Source organism: Cebus imitator, unplaced genomic scaffold, assembly GCF_001604975.1.
Source record: "Cebus imitator isolate Cc_AM_T3 unplaced genomic scaffold, Cebus_imitator-1.0 Scaffold362, whole genome shotgun sequence".
Lineage (NCBI taxonomy): Eukaryota > Metazoa > Chordata > Mammalia > Primates > Cebidae > Cebus > Cebus imitator.
Window position 1 is genome coordinate 1,121,568 of NW_016107677.1, and position 23,928 is coordinate 1,145,495.

The 23,928-nt window shown below is 35.1% G+C and overlaps 1 pseudogene; it reads left to right on the forward strand.

Moving 5' to 3' along the window:
• The first annotated feature begins 343 nt into the window (after positions 1–343).
• On the forward strand, positions 344–698 carry LOC108288046 (annotated as a pseudogene).
• Positions 699–23,928: the final 23,230 nt, after the last annotated feature.

A 23,928-nucleotide genomic window follows, 5' to 3' on the forward strand; every position in this document is an offset into this window, starting at 1 on the left:
TAGACCTAAATATAAAATGCAAAATTATAAAACTCCTAGAAGAGTTTTGAAGTAGAAGTGGCATCTTATCCCTACCTGGCAATGTGGAGGCAACATTCATTATGCTCCAAGGTGACTAGATCACCTTTGGAATATTGAAATTATTATGAAGGGTTAAACAAGTCACATTTTGGCCCTATCTGACCTTAACCTAAAGTTAAATATATATATATATACACATAAGATTGCAGAGTTAAAATGTTAGTTTCAAAACACTGTATGGTATTTTAATTAAATAATGGAGCAGCTTCTTCCAGCATTGAAAGATCAAATGAAGGGTTGTGCACCCGAGTTGGTGGGTGCCATGATGTCACCTGATGCAAAGTGAGTTCTGTGGTACCTGGTCGAGGTGGGGGAGCTTGTTGAAGAAGTGCTGGTGGACAAGCAGCAGATTGTGGATGTGGACACCAAAAGGAATCAAAACCCAGAGGGCCTTAGAGCCATGCAGAATGGTCTCAGCCTCTCTGAAGATGTGGTTTGCTTTGGGAACATGCTTATCAAGATACCTCACCCTAGGATGAAGGAAATGATTGAGAAAAATCAGGATCATCTGGATAAAGAAATAGAAATTATCTAAAAACAATGAGGCCCAAGGCAAACCAGAGCCGAAGAGTTTTAACTTGAACTCCTTCAACCAGAATGAACTTAACACTCTCTAGTTCTTCTAGAAAGGATGAGACATAAGAATCAAGATGGGGGACTAGTGACCAGCATCTCTCCCTGGGGTTATGGAGGACCCAAGACCCTCCAACCTTGATGCCTGTAAGGACAGGCTCTCCTATAAGGCGTAAATCATACGGAGTCTGGCCATGGCTCCTGTATGAAGCCTCATTGTCTGTAGTACTTGGGGGCTCTGTGATAGCAGAAGGAAACACTCAACCTGTCCGTGGCTGCTGGACCTCACCACCGGGGCTCAGTGGACATAAAATCTATTGACAGGTCCAGGCAGTCACTAGTGGGTGCGTGTGGCAGCGGTTGTAGGGTACGAGAGTGACTGCAACAGGCCCTTCTCAACAATGACCTGCTGTTTGCATGGGCCCTGAGCAGGGAGGAAGGGAGAGGGGCAATGGAACCTTCGTTCCAGTATTCCTTTTAGAAAGGGGAGAGACAATTTCAGGCAGGTGTAATGGAATTGGAATAAAGCAGGAGGCTCACGGATGGTTTCTAAGTAAAGGACAGAATCGTGGTGCTTTGTGGTTCCTTCCATGGGCAAACATACATATTTCTCCCCACTGCTTCCATTTTTGCCCCTTTTTTCCTGCTTGCTTCCAAGGGTAGATGCAGCTTAGCAACCTGCTGTGGCTGCACTTTTGTCAGGAGGGCGTTGCAGAGTCCTGCACCAGGGATGAGTGAGTGGGTGTGCCTCTGAGCAAACAACACGCGTCAAGAATGCCTCTCCCCCACCTCTGAAAGCAGGGCCTGGCCAGCTCTGGCTGCTGACAGTACCTTCTGCCTTTAGGGGTCTGAGATCCTTATGTGAATGTGCTGTTAGTGCAAAAAAGAACAAAAAAGAAAGAAAGAAAGAAAGAAAAAAGAAAAGCAAAATCAAATACCCATGGAAATATTTCTTCAACTTTGATTGTAAAAGTAATATAAATACATACCTAATGCTTCATGTCGTATTTTATCTTTCTATTTAAAACATACTACAAAACTAAGTTTTTATGATGAATTTTGTATTTCTGTAAATAATGATGGTCTTTCTACTCTGACAAATTATTCTCTATTAATACAAATCACATGAAATTTTCCTTTTTTATCCTTTTAAACAATTTAAACTTCAAAAATCTTCTATCAAAGTTAACCTGCTATTTACCTAGAATCACAGAGTTATATTTTATTTTGAAGTCATGCCATGTGACCTAAGGTAGAACAGGAAGCATGCTGATAGTCATGTTTTTAAAATGGGCAAGTGCCTACAAGTTGTGATACTTACAAATGCTGGGATAAACCTTACCTAAAGCCAAGCTATGCCGGATTTAGTAATTTAACAACTGTTATTTAAATGTGATGAATTTTTCACTTTAAGTTTTCTCAGGTATACGTGTGTGTGTGTGTGTATGTGTGTAATTATATTTGTGTAAGCAACTAAAAATAAATATTTAAACTTTTAGACTGTAAGATCTATGTAAAGGTTATGGCCAATAACATTTTTTCTTATGACCTCTCTGCAATTATATTTTAGGCCATTTCATGAGTGTTACATTCTTTATTGCTGTATAAAAATTATTCAAATTGTAGCCTAAAGCAATATATATTTATTATCTTACAGCTTGCATGGGTCAGAAGTCTGGGCATAGTTTAAGTGGGTTATCATTTTGATCTCAAAAGGTTGCAATAAAGGTGGCTAGGCTTGCATTCTCATCTGGGGCTTGAGGTCCTCTTCAAAAATCATTTAAGTTGTTTGTAGAATTCAATTCCTTGTATTTGCGAGATTGATGTTCACGGTTCGTAGAGGTAGCCTTCTGCATAGGAAGTTCAGAAAATGGCTGTTTCTTCTTCAAGATCAACAGGCAAGAATCCCTACTGCTTCGGGTGTCTTCTTTCAGGGAATAATGGGTTCTTTTAAGAGGCTTACTTGGTTATGTCATGTCCTCCCAAGATGATCTTCCTTTTGTGTAATCTTATGTCTGCAAAACTCCTTTCCTTTGCCATATTCTTGGTTAAAAGCGGGTAAAGGTTTCTGTCTCCAAAGCGAGAAGATTATGTAAAGATGTCGACACTAAGTGTGGGAATCATGAAGACCATCTTAGAATTTTGCCTACCACAACTGTCATGCAAAATCAGTGTGCTCACTCTGCTGGCCTACTGTGTAGAAAAAATAAGTGAACACTAGTTTCTCCTAAAATAAAATCAAATCTGTAAATTTACAATATGTTTTCCTAGTTTAAATTTTCTATTCCTATTATGGGATTAATTGTAGCTTAGAAAAACACTTGTTGAAATAAACAGCATCATTTATTGCTTTGTAGTTGTAGTTGTACTACTCTATACTGATAATTGAATAAATGCTCCAGGTTCCCTTTTCATAACCTAAATGTTACTTGCCATTTTCTCCATATAATAAACTGAGAAATACAACAACAAAAATGCCTCATTTGAAAGTCTAAGCATTTTTACTAATATTTAGATTAGTAAACATTAACCTACATTTCTTAACATCAATGTTGGTCCTGATTAGTAAGATGTGGCATTGAAAAACAAAATAAATAAACTTTTAAACTGAAGAGTATAAGGATAGTGTGAAAGTTACTCTCCTTAAAAGTATAGCACTCTAAACGTTTGATTTCAAATATACAGAGCAGAAACAAAAGCTGCACCAAAATAACTGTCCTCTGAAGCATTAGGAACATTTCCTACTTCAACATAAATCCTTGGCTTTAGGAGATTTTCTTCTATAGATTTACAACATTTCACCCTCGAGTGCATAGTTTGAGAACAGGGACTAACTGCATTTTTTTTTGTTTGTTTTGTGTTCATGTAGAGATAAATAATTCTTTGTAGCTATTGCAATTCCTTTGAAAGTCCCTAGAAATTATATAACAGTGCAAGTATGATATAAAATATAAAAGACAATAAGTCATGAATATTGTTACTTGTACAACCTGCTGGATCTTCTTATCTTTGCCTTACTGTATACAGCTAAACTGTGGACCTACCTCCACAGTTCATTTATAGCTCGAGAAAGTGGCTGCTTTCTGAAGATATTCTGAAAAGAAAAATACTGTTTTTTCCTACTTTAAGAAAGCTTTATTTTTAAATGTTTCTTTCCCTGATTTTTAAAATAATAAAATACGGCTGTTCTTGAGTGTTTATTGTTCTTCAGTCTATCTTAGTTTCTGCCAATTTGTTTTCAGTGACACCATTTCTCTCTCTATTCCATAATTTTCCAAAGAGAGAGAGAGACATATGTACATACAAAACATACATATTCAGAAAAATATGTATATTTTCCCCTAATTTTCAGTGTTACTCTTTTTCACCTAAGGTAGACTTTTGAAATAGAATTTGATTTTTAAATTATTTTTCTAGTAGAGGACATGCTATTGTTACAAAATACTAAATTTTATTATTTTAGTGGTATACTGAAAAATAGATTTAAATTTAACAGAATCAATGTCCTAAAGATTGGAATTTGTCTTAGTGTCTAGGGACATTAAGAAGCATATTCACCAGCGTTCCATATAATTGAAGACATCAGTGTCTTTTTATTCAATGTAGAAATTATTACATTTTCCTTTGTATTTCTTCATTCCATTTAGTCCTACTCTAGATAAAAATAAAAGCACACTGTGAATACACTTTGAAACATACAGCATTGTTATGGGTTGAACTATGTCCCCCCGTATTCATGTATTGAAGTCCTGACTCCATAGTACCTCACAATGGTACTAAGAAATTCTGAGTCTTTATAGAGGTAATCAAATTAAGGTGATCTCTAATCCAATATGATTCATATCTATTTAAAAAGGGAAAATTTGGACACAGAGATGTAAACAGAAAAACAAAACGTGAAGACACTTAGAGAAGACATCCATGTACAAGCCAAGAAAAGAGCCCTTTAACAGATCCCTCCCTCAAAGCCTCAGAAGAAACTGACCCTGCCTTTACCTTCTCTCAGGCTCCTAATCTTCAGAACTATGAAAAAGTACATTTCTCTTGGTTATGTCACTCAAGTTGTGGAACTTTGTTACAGCAGCTCTGACAAACTAATGCAAGTTCTTTAAAATTGAATTATGTTGTGCTTATTAATATCACCTGTTTATTCATAGTAACAATAACTTTTGAAACCAACAGCTCCAGGAGACCATACCTGCATTGTCCAATGAGACATAGTCCTCCCTTTCACCTGGATTATTACTTATTAATCATGTCCTACACTCCATTTGCCCTCACAAGTTTTGATTTCACAATGTAGAAATTATATACATAGCCTAGCAATTAAGTGATTTGGGGACAGACTTTCTGTGTTGAAATACTGACTGCTTTATTTGCTAGATGTGCATTTTTATGCAATTTACTTTGTCTATATGCATGAATAGCTAAAAAATTTGTGAGGCCTACTGCAAAAGGCTAATGTGGGTTCCTCACAAGAAAGGCAGAAGAAAAGCGATGTTAAGTGTAATTTAAAATTAAACATAGTTTAAACAAATTTATTACTTACAAACTATAATAGATAATTGTGAAACATGAATAAAAACATAAATTTACAAAAAAAATTAGGTGTCATAAATTTATGTAATGCAACAAATAGTGAAAGATAAAATATTGAAAAACAGATTTAAATTGAATAGAATCAAAGTTTTAAAGATTGAGATTGTCTTAGTATCTAGGGACGCCAAGAAATATATTCAATCTCCGGATTCTATTTCATTGAAAATGTCAATTATCTTTTAATACTTTATTAACGGGGTATCTTGATTAACCATAAGATTTTTGTGGATCACTTCAGCAATTTTGTTTATTAGGTTATCAAAACTTATACTTAAATTTTCTAAAAATATCTGCAACAGTGACATCAATTGCTCTTGAGAAGTACAAAACCACAAATAACTTTCTATTTTGAGAAGAACCTTTGGTAAACTACTAAAACTGTGTAAAGTGTTTATGACTCAGTACAAATCAATTTTATGTATTTTGAGTTTAATTTTAAATTTAGGCTTTCACAATGTTATTTCAACACTTCTTCAGACGTTCCCTGTAACTTGTAAAATCAATTTAAGAACTAAAAATGGATTCATTTTATATATAATTCAAAATGGCTGGTAACGCATTTTATCTTTGTATCTTTAATTGGGAGAGAAAATTTAATTTTAAAGTTGCTTTCCTTATTAATTTTAAAGTTATCTTTATTTCAAAAAGACATGGACATGAAAACTATTTTTCCTTTAGCAGAGTATGAGAGGAAGAAGCAAACAAACATACTAAGAAGAAAACATCTGAAATTTTAATAAATTTTTAAAGACTAAACATAGGTTATCCTGAGAATTTAATTTATCTGAAGCTTCATATGAAAATCATGTTCTCTGTTCAATATGATGACCTTTACATTTAATCTTAATTATTTACTTTTATTTTACTTTATTTTGAGATGGAGTTTCGCTCAGCCACCCAAGCTGGAGTGCAGTGGTGTGATCTCAGCTAACTACAACCTCGGCCTCCTGGGTTCAAGCAATTCTCTCCCTCAGCCTCCGAAGTAGCTGGGACAACAGGCGCCCGCCACCACACCCAGCTAATTTTTTTGTATTTTTATTAGAGACAGGGTTTCACCCTCGTGGCCAGACTGTTGATATTTGCTTGAGTCTAGCCACTTCCTGGTATGTTTTATTGCAACGTTTATGTGTAGGTTTTATTTTTCAGTTATTTGCTGACACAGTATTCTGCCTGTGCACTAATAGTTCTTGTCCAACCGTCAGTTTGGAGAGTTTTGCTATTTGTGCACAAGCCACAAGGACTGGCTCTGGGGATGAGAGGTACAGCCATACTCTCTCTATGGGGCCCAGGGCTGCTGATATATGGAGCCTCGCTTCTCTCTTGTGACTAGGACCACTACTGCCACCTCTGCTGCATCTCACCATGGCTCCTACTCTGGACTCAGGTGCCACCTAGTTATCTTGGGACCCCAGAATGTCCTCTAAACTGCCCTGAGGCCTTTATCTGTGTTCTGGGCCACGAGGCCAATTGCTCAAATCCTAAAGCTCAAAATCCTGAGCCTACACTTGCACGGACACCCTGAGGCCAATCTCCACTGCTCACTGGCATGCTCCATGATCTCATAGGCTCTATTTGTCATTCAAAAACCAAAGTATTAGGCATTTCAAGGTGGCAATAGCAGAACCTTTTTTAAAAAATGTATTATTGATATTTCCTCTTTTAAAACCTATACTTTAAGTTCGGGGGTACAAGTGCTGCTTTGCTAAGTATGTAAATTTGTGTTGTGGGAGTTTAAAACTAAATGTAGGGCCCTTCTCAGACTAATGCTCTATACTTTTTACTATAGAGATCACATGCCTATGTATCTTGCTCTGCCCTGTCTGTGTTTGCTTACTGAACCTAAGGTTACAATGATAATGCCTACTTTATAAAGTTGGTGATGATGCTAAATGAGATTGGAAATAGGGTTTATAACAGAGTAGACCCTATTCATAGCAAGCACTCAGTAAATATGAGCTCTAGTGTTAATATAATAATGTGTAAGACTCAGTCACTGCTTCAGATGCGTTCATAATCTAATTAGAGAGACAGGTATGTGAACAAGCCATTACAACAGTATAATAATAGGTGCTGAGCATATAAAAATGCCTTGTCTACCAGATTTATGGAAGTGAAACTGACATTTATATAATTATAGTTTAATCTGATTAGTGTGAGCTCTACTTCCACTTAGGATGTAGAAAATCTCAACTCAAGACAATGTCACTACTACTCTAATATTTAAAAAAAAAAAAGGAAATAGAAGAAAGGAAAAATAGAAAGTATAATCTAAAAAGTTATAACGTTTCTGAGCTCATCAGAGAACCGAGGTTGAAAGGCAACTGGTGAAAATCCAAAAAGATGAAAAGGTGAAAATCCCCTCCAAAAAGATGGTGGACATGCAAGCCATTTTTCCTTTAGCAGAGTGTGAGAGGATGAAGCAGCTGACATAAACACACTTGGAGGAAAACTTCTACAATTTTAATGAATTTGAAAATTAAATGTGGGAAATCATGAGAATTTAGAATTTCTCAAAACTTCAAACACAAGGTACCTCAGCATCTCCTTCCCAGCTTTTTAAGACGGGCCTCCACTGGATGCATGTGAGAAAGACTGGGATCAGAGAAAGGAAACTGACAAGCCTCACCCCCACCTTCAGTGATGCAGGCATGCAAATGGTACTGCAGTATGCAAATGCTGCTGCTGGAGAACAGACAAGAAACCCAGACTCTTGGCAGAGGCGAGAATGCTCAGGGTTTTATATTTTTCCAGTCATACAAAGCAAACCAGCTGGGGAACAGACAGGAAATTCACTCTTGGTCTAGATCCTCCACATCCTTACAAGACAGAGTTCTGGTTGGCAGGGGATTGGGAAGGATGAGTTGCCGGGAGATACAAGGAATGCTCAGAAAGCCCCATCCTGGAACCTTAAGTCTGCAGGGCTTATCTAAGACCGAGGCCGGAATAAAATAACTGAGAAATTTCCTGGCTCCTACTCTGAGACCTGCCTGAAACAATAAGCATACTGCTGGGATAACACTAGGAAAATGGACAAAGACCCTTTCTGAGTCATCCCTATGCAGGGCTGCTCAAAGCAATGATGTTGAGAAAAGCCCTCCAACACTCTAGACGTTATACAAAGTAAGTACAAGACAGCAGTAGTTCCCAACACAAGGACCCAGGATCATCTCCACTGATATTTAGGCCATAACAGAAAACTGCCACGAGATGGCACCAAACCTCAAACACTTTCTGTACAGGTCTGGATTACTTAGCTGGACTCCTGTACCCTCCATTTTTCTAGATGTATAGTCTATCACTAGTAATTTAATTTTTCTTACTTGTCATTACAATCCTGCATTTAATATTAATGTTTTGACTTTATTATCACTGGCCATTGTGACACTGAATATCTGTCTTTTTGTTTTTTTTGAGTTTTCTAAAACTATGTATTACAAAAGTGGTGTGACTTGAGGGATGTTTTATATACGCAGCTGGGTTTATGTATGCAGGATGTTTTATATATGCAGCTGGAAGAAGTGATCAAACATACACACAAACACAGAGAGAGAGAAAGAGAAAGGGAGAACTCTAATATTAAATTAATGTTCTAGTTTAATTTGTCAAATATATATATGTATATGCATATATATATGGCAAATACTGTGGCTACATAGGAAAGGAGATCAAATATCAGGTTTTAGTGTAGTGTCTCATGATCCTCAAGAATCCTTATGGGACATGGGTCTGCAGAATCTGGAAAATTGAATTTCTGCTATATCATGGACATCAAGTGAGGATAGCTATTAACTCCCTAATGTAGAACTGCATTTTAAAATTTGTATTTACTTTTTACATTTTCATGCATTGACGATCTTACCTAAATCAGTTATTACTTTGGACATTGTAAAATGGTGATTTGTTACTTCTAGGTTTATGCTGTTTTATTTTATCTCATTTAATTTTGATTCCAAGAAAGAAAAAAATATAAATTTGCATCATCAACACACTGGATTAGCCTGTTAACATACCAGTTTAAAAGTCATTAAAAGGGTCTGAGCTCAGTGGCTCACACCTTTAATCTCAGCACTTTGGGATGCAGGCCAAGGTGGGCGGTTCACTTGAGGTCAGGAGTTTGAGACCAGGCAACATGGTATAACCCCCTCTCTATTAAAAATACAAAAAATTAGTTAGGTGTGATGGCAGGTGCCTGTAATTCCAGCTACTCAGGAGGCTGAGGTGGGAGAATCACTTGAACTTAGGAGGTGGAGGTGGAAGAATCACTTGAACTTAGGAGGTGGAGGTTGCAGTGAGTCAAGATCTCACCACTGAGCTCCAGCCTGGGTGACAAAGTGAGACACCATCTCAAAGAAAAACAAAACAAACTAAAAAGCTCAAAAGTCATTAAAAGATGAAACAGTAAGAGATATATTAGAAGAAAGATATAAAAAAGGCCTTTCCTAATATATATTTGATGATTTTCCAACAGACAAGAGTTAAGCTTACTTGTTCCCTTCATTATGTGGTTGGAGATTGTGTGTATTAGATAAACCTAAGCAGGCATATATATTTTTTATTTACACATTTGTTTTCTTGGTCTCCAGGGCTCCATATCACTTTACTCTCACTTGATCTCACAAACTCTTCTATAATACTCTCCTGTGATCAATACAGTACAGGTACATTGTCCCTTCTTATTCCTCAGAAATAGCCATCTTTGCCAGACTGTCATGTGGCTTACTTCTTCTTGTCTTTCATTTCTTGGCTTCAGTATATTGTCCCTAGACTGTCCTTTTCAGGCCATTCAACGTAAAGTAGCTGCTGCCTGCTCTATGTTACAGGAACCTTCTTAAAATCTATGCTAGCATTTTTGATATCTGATTTTTGTTTTTGCTTTTTTTGGTTCTTTTCTCTCTTCCCCCAGTAGACTGACAGTTCCGGAATAACAGGTGTCTTGGCAACCTATCCGTTTCTTGCTATATCCCACCACCTAGAGTGGGATTGAAGATAGTGTTTTTGAATATAAAAGCACCTTTGTTTATTCATTTCTTAAACTTTTACCTTTCCACTTTCTTAGGTATAAAATATGGATTTACATGGAAAAAAAATACACAATGGCTAAGGAGTCCTGCTTCTGGTAGTGCCAATTGTAATTTGGTTCAATTCTCCCAATAACACAGATTAAGAAAATGTGTATTTGTGTACGTGTCTGTGTGTGTGCACACATATGTGTTTGGAGTACTAGGAAGACAATTATAGGACCAAATTCCAAAAGAAAAGAAAAGAAATCCTTGAGAAACATGAACTTGGTATTTAGCTCATTTTTTCCTTTAGTTAGTATCTGCAAATTCAGGAAGAAGTGGTTGGTGAGATCAGTAAGTTGTTGACAGGTTTTGAAAAATTTGTTTTTTTATTTTTTATTTTTAGTAGAGATGGGGTTTTACCATCTTGCCCAGGCTGGTCTTGAACTCCTGACTGTGTGATCCACCCACCTTGGCCTCCCAAAGTGGGGGGATTACAGATGTGAGTCACCACACCCAGCCGAGAATTAAGTATTTTTCTTCAAACACACTGGACAAACTTGAAAGTATATGAATTTTGCATGTCCTTCAGCCCAATATTCTTTTATTTTATTATTGTACTTTAGGTTCTGGGGTACATGTGCAGATCATGTGGGATTGTTGCATAGGTACATACATGGCAAGGTGGTTTACTGCCTCCATCACCCCCGTCACCTATTTCTGGCATTTCTCCCCATGTTATCTCTCCTCAACCTCCCCAACCCCCACTGTCCTCTCCTATCCCCCACCAACAGACCGCAGTGTGCGATGCTCCCATCCCTGTGTCCAAGCATTCTTCTTGTTCAACACCTGCCTATGAGTGAGAACATGCAGTGTTTGATTTTCTGTTCTTGTGTCAGTTTGCTGAGAATGATGGTTTCCAGATTCATCCATGTCCCTACAAAGGACACAAGCTCATCACTTTTTATGGCTGCATAGTATTCCATGGTGCATATGTGCCACGTTTTACTTGTCCAGCCTATCATTGATGGGCATTTGGGTTGGTTCCAGGTCTTTGCTATTTTAAACAGTGCCACAATGAACATATATGTGGTGTGCATGTTTCTTTGTAATAGAACAATTTATAATCCTTTTGGTATATACCCAGTAATGGGATTGCTGGGTCAAATGGAATTTCTATTTCTAGATCCTTGAGGAAGTGCCACACTGTCTTCCACAATGGCTGAACTAATTTACACTCCCACAAACGGTGTGAAAGTGTTCTATTTCTCCACATCCTCTCCAGCATCTGTTGTCTCCAGATTTTTTAATGATTGCCATCCTAACTGGCTTGAGATGGTATCTCAGTGTGGTTTTGACTTGCATTTCTCTAATGACCAGTGATGATAAGCATTTTTTCATGTGTTTGTTGGCCTCATAAATGTCTTCTTTTGAAAAGTGTCTGTTCATATCCTTTGCCTACTTTTGAATGGGTTGTTTGTTTCTTGTAAATCTGTGTTAGTTCTTTATAGATTCTGGATATTAGCCCTTTGTCAGATGGGTAGATTGCAAAAATTTTTTCACATTCTGATGGTTGCTGGTTCACTCTAATGATTGTTTCTTTTGTGTACAGAAGCTCTGGAGTTTAATTAGATCTCATTTGTCTATTTTGGCTTTTGTTGCCAATGCTTTTTGTGTTTTAGTCATGAAGTTCTTGCCTGTGCCTATGTCCTGAATGGTTTTGCCTAGGTTATTTTCTAGGGTTTTTATGGTGTTAGGTCTTATGTTTAAGCCTTTAATCCATTTGGAGTTAATTTTATTGTAAGGTGTCAGGAAGGGGTCCAATTTCTGCTTTCTGCACATGGCTAGCAAGTTTTCCCAACACCATTTATTAAATGGGGAATCCTTTCCTCATTGCTTATTTTTGTCAGGTTTGCCAAAGATCAGATGGTTGTAGATGTGTAGTGTTGCCTCCAAGGCCTTTTTTCTGTTCCATTGGTCTATATCTCTGTTTTGGTACCAGTACCACCCTGTTTTGATTACTGTAGTCTTGTAGTATAGTTTGAAGTCAGGTAGTGTGATGCCTCCAGCTTTGTTCTTTTTGCTTAGGATCGTCTTGGCTATATGGGCTCTCTTTTGGTTCCATATGAAGTTTACAGCGTTTTTTTTTCCAGCTCTGTGAAGAAGGTCACTGGTAGCTTGATGGGGATAGTGTTGAATCTATAAATTACTTTGGGCAGTATGGCCATTCTCACAATATTGATTCTTGCTAACCATGAGCATGGAATGTTTCTTCATCTGTTTGTGTCTTCTCTTATTTCCTTGTGCAATGTTTTGTAGTTCTCCTTGAAAAGGTCCTTTACATCCTTTTTTAGTTGTATTTCTAGGTATTTTATTCTCCTTGTAGCAATTATGAATGGGAGTTCACTCATGATTTAGCTCTCTGTTAGTCTGTTATTGGTGTATAAGAATGCTTGTGATTTCTACACATTGATTTTGTATCTTGAGACTTTGCTGAAGTTGCTTATCAGTTTAAGGAGATTTGGGGCTGAGATGATGGGATCTTCTAAATATACAATCATGTCATCTGCAAATGGAGACAATTTGACTTCCTCCTTTCCTAATTGAATACCCTCTATTTCTTTTTCTTGCCTGATTGCTCTGGCTAGAACTTCCAATACTATATTGAATAGGAGTGGTGAGAGAGGGCATCTTTGTCTAGTGCCAGATTTCAAAGGGAATGCTTCTAGTTTTTGCACATTCAGTATGATATTGGCTGTGGGTTTGTCATAAATAGCTTTTATTATTTTAAGATATGTTCCATTGATACCTAGTTTATTGAGAGTTTTTAACATAAATGGCTGTTGAATTTGCTGAAGGCCACTTCTGCATCTATTGAGATAATCATGTGGTTTTTGTCTTTGTTTCTGTTTATGTGGTGGATTATGTTTATAGACTTGCATATGTTGAACCAGCCTTGCATCCCCAGGATGAAGCCTACTTGAGGCTGATGGATAAGCTTTTGGATGTGCTGTTGCAATTGGTTTGCCAGTATTTTATTGAATATTTTTGCATGTATATTCATCATGGATATTGGCCTGACGTTTTCTTTTTTTGTTGAGTCTCTGCCAGGTTTTGGTATCAGTTAGTTTCATAGAATGATTTGGGAAGGATTTCCTCTTTTTGTATTGTTTGGAATAGTTTCAGAAGGAGTGGTACCAGCTCCTCTCTGTATGCCTGGTAGAATTCAGTTGTGAAACCATCTGGACCTGGACTTTTTTTTTTTGGTAAGCTATTAATTGCTGCCTCAACTTCAGCCCTTGTTATTGGTCTATTCAGGGTTTCTATTTCTTCCTGGTTTAGCCTTGGGAGGATGCAAGTGTCCAGAGTTTTTGAAAAATTTATAGAAATAAAAATAATAATTGGGTTCAAAATTTGCTAAGAGGCCTTGGCAATTCACCTGAGCTTTTGATTAGGATTCTGATGATATACGCCCTTCAAATAAGGGGAAAATATATTTGCAACTTCTAATTTCAATTCTCGATAATGTGAAGATCATTCTGGCCTACTGATAACCCTAGGCACATGCATAAAGAAATGTAAACCTACTCTAGAGGATAAGAAAATTATCCTGGACCTTAAATCCATTTTACATATTTTTATATTGAACCTTGAAAACAATGAAAAACAACTGAGCAAATGAATAAACAGATGATGTGGCAGAAAAAAAAGAGAACGAAAGAAATAATAAATAATAGTAAATAATAAAAAAGACAAGCCAGGCATGCTGGCTTATGCCTCTAATCCTAGCAGTTTGGGAGGCAGGGGCAGTCAGATCACCTGAGGTCAGGAGTTCGAGATCAGTGTGGCCAACATGGCAAAACTCCATGTCTACTGAAAATTCAGAATATATATAAAAAAATAATAAATAGCCAGATGTGGTAGTTTGCACCTGTAATCCCTGCTGCTGGGGAGGCTGAAGCAAAAGAATCATTCAAACCTGGACAGTGGAAGTTGCTGTAAGCCAAGATTGCACCATTGTTCTCCAGCCTGGGCAATAAGAGCAAAACTCAGTCCCTGCCTGCACCAAAAGAGAACAAAGGCCTACTGCAATGGTTTCTAGAAAGCAATGCAATGCATACATTGAAAACTGAATAATCGCTTTCACTGCATGCATTGATTTCTAAAAAGAGTAAGCCATAATTTCTTACTTTCCTCCCCCTCCCACTTCATCATGGCCTTCCTTTTCCCTGTGAAAGGAAACCTCCTAGTACCAGGGCTCATCTTAAGGTATCACTGTGCTTTTTGTCTCCTTTCTTTCTGTCATATTGTACACATGATTGGTAAGGAAATATTTACTTTTACTACGAAATACAGCTAAATACAGTTACTAATAATTTATCATCACATCCACAGCTACCACCTTGCTATCCCATCTTACTGAATGCTTGTAGCCTCTGCTTATAGTCTCAAAACAGCAGTCAGTATAATCCTATTAAAGCATAAATGAAACCAGGTTGTTGTTTGCTCAAAATTTTGCAATAGCCACCCTTAGATTAAAAGGTAAAATCCATAAAATGGCTTACAATGCTCTACGCTCTTTCAAGTCCATGTCATGGCCTTAGAGACAGCTTTATATCGGTATCATGTATTTGTATTACCCCAAATCTTCTATAATAGTGTGTATCATAGGATGTCAATTAACTATAACTCTGCATTTTCCTATAATATACATGTTTACAGTGAGCTGTGAAGTATTTTGTTGACACTGAAAAAGCTGTAATGAAATCTATATACTGGAAGATTAAATTAATCCTTTTCAAAAACTTCACAATTTTGGTAGCAGAATGATGTTTCAGTTACCACTAATGAAGAATTTTTTCAGGGAGTAGGGAATAGTGGGAAGGAGGGATGGTTACTAGGGGGTAGTATGAGGAAGATCTTTGAAGTTTTAAATTTTGATTATATTATGCAAACCTACACATATAATAGAATTACAATAACTAATTGCACAATACACACACACACCAATAAGTACATGTAAAACTAGTGAAGTCTAAAGAAACTGTGTATTATTTAACAATATTGTCTTATGTTAATTGATGGGCATCAATTTCTGTTTTAAATAACTAATAGTTTACTTTCATCATTTTTGCTTTCATATAGTGTTTTCTGATTATAGAAAACTTCCACTGAGTACCAGACAGCTATTTTATTAACCAATTTTAATCTCCTGATAGTCTAAAGATAATAAAAATTGGATATACACAGCTCTTAAGTTTACAAATTTTATTTTTAATTTTTATTTTGTCTGCTTTTGGGCAATGTTTTATGATTAAAGCAATGCCTCATTGGACTCCTGTGAACTCTTTTACTGATCTATTTCAATCTAATGGTGGTTTAAAGATAAGTAAGCTTAGATATAAATAAGCTTTACTGTAAAGAACTGTTTTGCAGCAGAGAAGCTAAAAACTAGAACACAGCCCTGATTGTCGTATAATTCTAAAGACTTTTGCTTATCAAATTGTGTTTAGGGGTACATCTCAATTCAAGATTGTCAAATTTTGGAAGTTGAGCTTTTTACGAAATATAGTTTTCCCTGACCTTTCAGGGATCTATTTTTTGTTTCTTTTCCTTTTCTATACAACTGTAAGGTCTAACTAATTTTTAACTATAATTAATTTTCTTCAATCAAATGAGATTATGTAATTAAACTAAAATTAAAATAATGAAATAGAAGATAGGACAATGCTATATGGTTATTTACCTTAAACTTTGTTTTAGCAAGATGAATAATACATTAATAAATCTAACAACCTTGGTTGATGTCACTGTGACCTGGACCCTCCTAGTCCACATCCTGAATCAGAATCTTGGACGTCACCCACAGTGGAACTTGTGCCATGTGGGTGGAAAAAAATGGAAACCATATTTTGATATTCAATTCTGAGGAGGAAATTCTTGTGCCAAAAGTAATTTGTTACACAATTTTAATTTCAATTATCTACAGCTGATAGCTAAAATGTGCTTTCCTTTTTGTTTTGATTTGCTGAGGAAGCACCACATGAACACAGCTGCCAACACTGTTCCTTAAAAAAAAGGATAATTTCTACACAATGGGGAGAGCAAGTACATTTCCTGCCCCTGTTAAAATTCTGTCTACTTTGGCATAGGAAAATAACTCCTACCTTACTTTCCCTAAATTAACATTAAATTTTTAATAAGTAAGCAAATTATATATTTAAATATCATATATTGTAAGACAAATAATTGAAATTTACCTTGATAGCATTTGTTTTTATACAATTTTTTAGATATAAATACATTTTATATAATTATCTCTAGGAATTTGTTAATAACTATATTTCTGTTTATGTGTTTATAAAGCTAACTTAATTCCACAGTTTATAATAATAAAATATTGGTTAACTGTTTGAAACATTTAAGAAAAAAGAAAATCTAGAAACATTAAAAAATAAATAGCCAATTTTATACATGTTTTATGCAGGTTTTTTGTTTGAGAAATAATGTGATAATGTTTTATAAAGAAGACTTACACTCTTGCAAAAACACTTAACTAAAATTCTAAGTTCCATGTACTTACAAAGCTTTTGACATTCAATTTAGTGAGATTTTATAAATCATATTAGACTAGATTCAAAATTCTAAAGTTTATAAAGCCATTGTCAATAGTACCTTGACAAGTTTTAAAAAGCAACCTGCAACTTTATATTCATATCTTGTTTAGTTCACTTGGTGCATATTGATTGAGTGCTGAATTTTTTGTATGGACAAGTCTCTTCAGTGCTACTGACGCAGCAATAAACAAGAAAGGAACTTCATTCCTTAGGTAACTTAAGACAAGTGGGTGTAATAAAATGGAAAATACTGATTGCTATAGAAATATATTGATGTTCCTTTGTACATTAAACATTTTATCAAAGCGATTACATGTTAAGGTTATTCCTTCTCTTTCCCCCTTTCACTTACACATTAAAATGATCTGTTAATAAAGAGTTTTTAGTCCAATTTTAACATATGTTAAACAATCTTTGATATATTATAAATATAGGCATTATGATTTTTAAGCAATAGTAACAAAGCAGACTAAAAGGAATATTGTAAGGATAAAAGAAATGCAAACACCAAGGAAAGCTCTTATGATAGAGCATATAAAAATAAACAATAATTCATGGAGAAGGTAGCCATAGATGAAAGAGCCTGGAAGGTAATTCTATGATGACGTAAGTATATTTACAAAACAGCTGTGCTATGGTGACTAAATATCCACGTATGCCTGGGACAGACTCACTCTATGCTTCTTGCCTTATTCTATTAATAGTTCTGTTTCAATCTCATAATTGTTAGGGTTTGGATAATAAATTAGATGGTTACACATTATGGCTCATGTGCCAATCAGAAAAAGTTTTAAGAGGAACTTTTCAAAATACTTAATAAGTACCACACAATGAAAATTTGCACAAACATGTATAGGATGACTTTTATGTTCAGTATACGAAGACCCAAGTTAATCAACATTTCCATTTTTATTCTATCCATGTAATCAAACTGACCTGAAAGTAAATGTCTTTATGGCAATTCATAAATAATGTAACTTCATGGTAACAGAATTCGCAAGTGACTTCTCAGGGTTGCCTTTTTAACTTTTTTTTTCCTATTGCCGGCTTCTCATAATTGGCTTCTATATATGGTAATCTAGAAAAAGGCTATTTTATGCTTTACTCTTATGATCCTAGATGCAGAAAGATGAAAAGATAACGAGAAGTGTTCATTGTCTTTCTTTGTCTCCTTTTTATAGAGGATAATTTCCAACAATAATTTGATAAAGGAAAAACATTTTGATAGGAAATTATTCTTCATTGTCTTTACCAATCTTCTTTGTTAGCAATACAAAAATGGTAGTATTACTTCAAGCAGTCTCTTTTTTAGCCAGAATCTAAAAAAAACAAACACCAAAAAACTACAATTTTCTTTATAGATACAAAAGCTTTGCTATTATGCCTGGTGTGACGACACATGTCTGTCATCCCAGCTACTCAGGAGGCTGAGGCAGGGGGACTGCTTATGCTCAGGAGTCCAGCTTGGGCAAGACAGCCAGACTCCATTCCCCCACCCTCCAAAAAAAGTAAGCTACAGAAAAAAGACAAATAACAAAGAAAAAAAAAAAAGCATGCAGATCATATCTCTATTTCAAAGTATTGTATAACAATTTCTCACTATAAATGATAAAATATCAGGGATGAAAAAAGCAATGTCATTATGTTAACATACAGAGGAATGGCCTTCTTAAACTATTATTTCTAGAAATAAAGATAGAGATAACAGAAATTTGATGATTTTCGGAGAGTCTTCACTATTTTGATAATTACAAATTATTAGAAATTTGTGATTAAAAGAGTTGAGAAGACTTGGTTGGTGAGTTATAAGCCCAAATTTTGAATTACAATTCCAAGAAAATGTGAAAAATTGAATAGTATTTCAAAAGACACTTTAATCAGTAATGATGCCTTCTTGCAGAGTGAAACTAATTGTAAAATATTAATGTGGTCGCTCATATCTGTAAGTACATTAAAATTATGCTAAAATTTCAGCATGCCTAGTAGCAAATATCCCGTTTAAGTATAAAAATTAGTAAGGTTATTTGTAGTAATAACTATTTCATTATATTTTGTCTCATCTTAGTATTTTAGATATTCAGACCATGTGAGATTACAACAGTTTTCTAGAACAATACATTGACTTTGTCTTGATGTTTAATAATGAATTTGTCGGAAAATATTACTTTAAGAGTTTTTAATCAGTTATATTAAAAGAAAAGATAAATTTAAAAAAGGAAATTAAAGGTATCATGCTCAGTGTGGTGGCTCATGCCTCTAATCCCAGTAATTTGAGAAGCTGAGGTAGGAGGATCACTTGAGACCAGGAGTTCAAGACTAGTGAGACACCTGTTTCTAACATTTTTTTTTAAATTAGCTGGGCATGGCAGCATGTGCCTGTGGTCCAGCTACTTGGGAAACTGAAATGGTGGGACTGCTTGAGTCCAGGACTTCCAGGTTGTAGTGAGCTATGATTGTGTCACTGCACTTCAGCCTGGGGTACAGAATGAAACTCTGTCTCTACCAAAAATACAAAATAAAATAAAATATAAATAAATAAATACATAAAACTATCAGTCTTCTGGCTATCTGACTTGGTTTTATGTTTTAGATAACTTCTCTCACAGGGCAGTTTAAATTTACATTTATTGAAAATTTTTAACCAAACTGCAACTCTACTCATGGATAGGAAGAATCAATATCATGAAAATGGCTATGCTGCCCAAAGCAATTTATAAATTTAGTGCTATTTCTATTAAACTACCGTTAACATTCTTTATAGAACTAGAAAAAAAAACTGTTTCATAATCCATATAAAATTTTAAAAACTCTGAGTAGCCAAGGCAATCCTAAGCAAAAATAATGAAGCTAGAAGCATCATGCTACCCAACTTCAAACTATACCACAGAGCTACTGAATCAAAAACAGCATGACATGCATGCAAAAACAAGCACATAGACCAATGGAATAGAATAATCCAGAAATAAGGTCACACGCTTACAACTATCTGAGCTTTGACAAAGCTGACAAAGACAAGCAATGGGGAAAAGACTCCCTATTCAATAAATGATGCTGGGAAAACTGGCTAGCCATATGCAGAAGATTGAAACTGTACTCCTTCTTTACACCATATACAAAAATCAACCCAAGATGGGTTAAAGACTTAAATATAAAACCCAAAACTATTAAAAAAACAAACAAACAAAAAAAAACCTCTGGAAAACAACCTAAGCAATACCATGATGGACATAGGAACCAGTAAAGATTTCATGACAAATCATAAAACCCAAAATTGACAAATGGGATCCAGTTAAACTTAAAAGCTTCTGCACAACAAAAGAAACTATTAACAGAATAAACAGACAACCTACAGAATAAAATAAAATATTTGCTAACTATGCATCTAACAAAGGCCTAATATCTAGCATCTATACGAAAATTAAGCAAATTTACAAGCAAAAACAAACAACCTCATTAAAAGTGGGCAAAAGACATGAATAGACATGAATAGACACTATTCAAAAGAAGACATACATGTGGCCAAAAGGATATGAAAAAAAGCTCAATATCACTGATCATTAGAGAAACACAAATCAAAACCACAATAAGATACCATCAGAATGGCTACTATTATGAAAGAATTAAAAAAAAAAGATGCTGGAGACATTATGGAGAAACGGGAACACTTATGAATTATTTCAACCACTGTGGAAAGCAGTATGGTGATTCCTCAAAGAAATAAAAACAGAACTGTTTGACATAGGAACCAGTAAAGATTTCCAATAATGGGCGTACACCCAGAGATATATAAATCATTTTACCAAACAGACACATGCGTGCAAATGTTCATTGCAACACTATTCACAATAGCAAAGCCATGGCACAATAGAAAAATTAACCTAAATGCCCATCAATGATAGATTGAATAAAGAAAATGTGGTACATATACACCATGGAAATACCATTCAGCCATAAAAAAGAACAAGATCATGTCTTTTTCAGGAACATGGATGAAGCTGAAGATCATTATCTTTAGCAAATTAATAACACGGAAACCTAAAATCAAATACCGCATGTTCTCACTTATAAGTGTGAGCTAAATGGTGAGAACTCAAGAGAACAACAGATACTGGGATCTACTTGAGAGTAGAGGGTGCAAGGAGAGAGAGTTGCAGAAAAAAATAACTATTGGGTATCAGGCTTAATACATGGATAATGAAATAATTTGAATAACAATCCCCTATGACACGGATTTACCCACATAACAAATCTGTGCATGTATTCCTGAACCTAAAATAAAAGTTAAAAAAAAGGTTTCATATCACTGTGTACCTGCCTTTTGCAACATTTATCAAAGTAGGAATTTGCCATTTGTTTGTGTAATTATTTGATTACTGAGTCTTTACCTCAGTAGAGAGGACTACGAGAAAACATGGATAGCATCAGGTTTCGCAGCTAATACAGTGCCAGACATATAGTGGGGACTCAATAAATATTTGTTAAATGAATAAATGAGTAAACTCATATCTACATGTTTTGTATAGAAAGTAGAGTGTGGAATAAAATACCTGCCTGGTGAAACTAGAATATCTTAATTATCTTTGAGTCCAGAGGTAAAGAGATAAAAGAATAATGTACTGTTCCATATAAAATTCCAAAATTAGTCAGGTGTGGTGGCTCATGCCTGTATTCCCAGCACTTTGGGAGGCCGAGGCGGGTGGATTGCCTGAGGTCAGGAGTTCGAAACCAGTATGGCCAACATAGTGAAACCCCATCTCTGCTAAAAGTACAAAAAAAAATTAGCTGGGCATGGTGACATGCACCTGTAATCCCAGCTACTCAGGAGGCTGAGGCAGGGGAATTGCTTGAACCAGGGAGGTGGAGGTTGCATTGAGCTAGATTACACCACTGCACTCCAGTCTGGGTGACACAGTGAGAGTCTGTCTCAAAAAAACAAAAATTTCTAAGTTGCCTGTATAGGTAAGAATAGAAAAGTAACACATATATAGAACAAAAAGTAACGTGGATTTGAAAAGAATCATAGCCATTCACAATAATTTTTGTTACATTCTGGTATAGAATAAAGTTTTTCCTTTATAATCTGCTAATTATAACAGGTTTATCATATCGTCCATAAATCCCTTACAAGCTGACTAAGTTGTGACATTATTCCCAAATCCACCCTAAGCAAATTGGTTTTTATATAGGCAACAATCTTTGAATACAGCACTTCTCTACAATAGTGGCTGTGTCTGTTTGTGCATTATGGTTACCATGGTTAGGAATATTCCCTGAGAATAGTCTTTAAAAAAATTAGCTATCAAATTCAGGTAAACAGCTGTTTTAGAGTCGATAAGGCTGAGAAAGTAGATAACATGCAGACTTGTTGCCAATGACTACAATAATTTCAGGAGATCTTAAATTTAATATTTTCGTGAAGGTTCTTAAAATACCAGTAAAATCAACCTGCATGGTGAATGCTAGCAATCCTAACCATCACAAGAAAAGAAAGCAGACCCTCTCCCCCCCCCAAAAAAAATTCAAAATTATATTCAAATATAATGAAAATTGCTGGCTATATCAAAAGGAAGTTAAAAAGGAAGCCCAAAGAATAAACGGAAAGGATAATAAAGGAAAATAAGAGACAGTGGAAAGGTGACAGAAATTAGAGAGAAATAAAGGAAATGAAATATTCATGTCATTAAAAGATTTAATATTACATTCTTAAAGTACGTGATCATTTCCCATCAGTGATAGAATACAATTATGTTGCCAAGTACTATAATTACTCATTGATTTAATCAGCCTTCCCCTTGTCTCAAGTGCAAAATTAATTAATGACAAAATTCCAGTTGCTAAAAAATGAATGGTTAAAAGATTTGTAAGAATTTTACAAAATACATAACTCAATATATTTTCAATGTGCAACTTTAAAAAATTGTAACAGATGCATCCTTTTTATTTCATTTTTATTCTGAAATATATAATCTTGAGATATGTATTTATAAATCAAATACTTTATATAATACAACCTAATCCTATGTCTTTCCTTTAAGTACAGTCATGAGATATTGTTTACATATACCTGTATACATATATAATAATTTATTGTACATTGAATGTGTTTACAATTCCAAAGGGTTATTTTTTTGCCCTTAGATAGCTAGTATTTAGGCATCACTTGAGTCTTTATAACAAAATTATATATATTGTTATGAACTGAATTATGTTCTTCCCAAATACATATATTGAAGCCCTAAACCCAAACATGCCTCCATTAAGAGACAGAGCTTTTAGGAGGTAATTAAGGTTAAAGGAGGTCATATGGGTGGGGCCCTAATCTGATAGAACAAGGATTCTTACAAGAAGTGGATGGAACCCCAGCTATCTCTCTCTCCGGCACACACATAGAGGAAAGGTCACGTGAGGGCACAGCAAGAAAGCTGCTACCAAAAATCCGGAGCAGGGGGTCTTACCACAAACCAAATTTGTTGGCACAGTGATCTTGGATTTTTAGCCTTTAGAACTGTGAGGAAATAAATGTCTTTTTAAGTCACCTAGTCTATAGCATTTTGTTATAGCAGCCTTAGCAGACTAACACACATACCATCACATTTTATTTCACAAACACACTGGAAGTACAGCCCTAATTTTAGATCTGTGAAGTATAGCATAGATATATATATTTAACTAAAACAAATAAGTACATAAAGTAAAAATTTGCAAATATTGAACTTAACATATTTTTAAGTTAAATAGTTTCTTTGATGAATCTCTGATTCTTTCTACTATAGATATATTTTATATTATTTTAAGTAATATATATGTATAAAATATAAATATTTTCCCTCTTTTTACCAATATCTTTGCAAAATTGATGAGGCAGGGCATCCAGGGGCAAGATAATTAAGGTTTATTAAGTTTCTGCTATAATAGGTGAATATTTTGCTTTAAAAATAAAATAATTTATTACATGTTAGGGAAATTATTACCTTTTACTCATTAGCAAGAAATATTACATATCTTTCTCATCTACCAACCAATCCAAACCTGACTCAATATATGTCTGTGGATGATGT